Raw genomic sequence first — 1075 nt, forward strand, 5'->3', positions numbered from 1 at the left:
AACTTGTTAAACCAGGATTAGTTGTCCTTCATGACCCAGTATGTTAAGATATTAAACCCATGAATATTTCCTTTATGAATCACACACAACTGCCAACTTGTTAAACCAGGATTAGTCGTCCTTCATGATCCAGTATGTTAGCATATTAAACCCATGAATATTTCCTTTATGAATCACACACAACTGCCGACTTGTTAAACCAGGATTAGTTGTCCTTCATGACCCAGTATGTTAAGATATTAAACCCATGAATATCTTTATGAATCACACACAACTACTGACTTGTTAAACCAGGATTAGTTGTCCTTCATGACCCAGTATGTTAAGATATTAAACCCATGAATATCTTTATGAATCACACACAACTACTGACTTATTTAACCAGAATTAGTTGTTCTTCATGACCCAATTTGCTAGCATATTAAATCCATAAATATCTTTATGAATCACACACAATTACTGACTTGTTAAACCAGGATTAGTTGTCCTTCATGAGCTACTAATCCTGGTTTAACAAGTTGGCAGTTGTGTGTGATTCATAAAGGAAATATTCATGGGTTTAATATGCTAACATACTGGATCATGAAAGACAACTAATACTGGTTTAACAAGTCAGTAGTTGTATGTGAATCATAAAGATATTCATGGGATTAATATGCTAGCATACTGGGTCATGAAGGACAACTAATCCTGGTTTAACAAGTCAGTAGTTGTGTGTGATTCATAAATATATTCATGGGTTTAATATCTTAACATACTGGGTCATGAAGGACAACTAATCCTGGTTTAACAAGTCAGTAGTTGTGTGTGATTCATAAAGATATTCATGGGTTTAACATCTTAACATACTGGGACATGAAGGACAACTAATTCTGGTTTAACAAGTCAATAGTTGTGTGTGATTCACAAATATAATCATGGGTTTAATATGCTAGCAAACTGGGTCATGAAGGACAATTAATCCTGGTTTAACAAGTCAGTAGTTGTGTCTGATTCATAAAAATATTCATGGCTTTAATATGCTGACATACTCGTCCTTCATGATCCAGTATGTTAGCATATTAAACCCATGAAT

Source organism: Limulus polyphemus, unplaced genomic scaffold (genome assembly GCF_000517525.1).
Source record: "Limulus polyphemus unplaced genomic scaffold, Limulus_polyphemus-2.1.2 Scaffold8196, whole genome shotgun sequence".
NCBI lineage: Eukaryota > Metazoa > Arthropoda > Merostomata > Xiphosura > Limulidae > Limulus > Limulus polyphemus.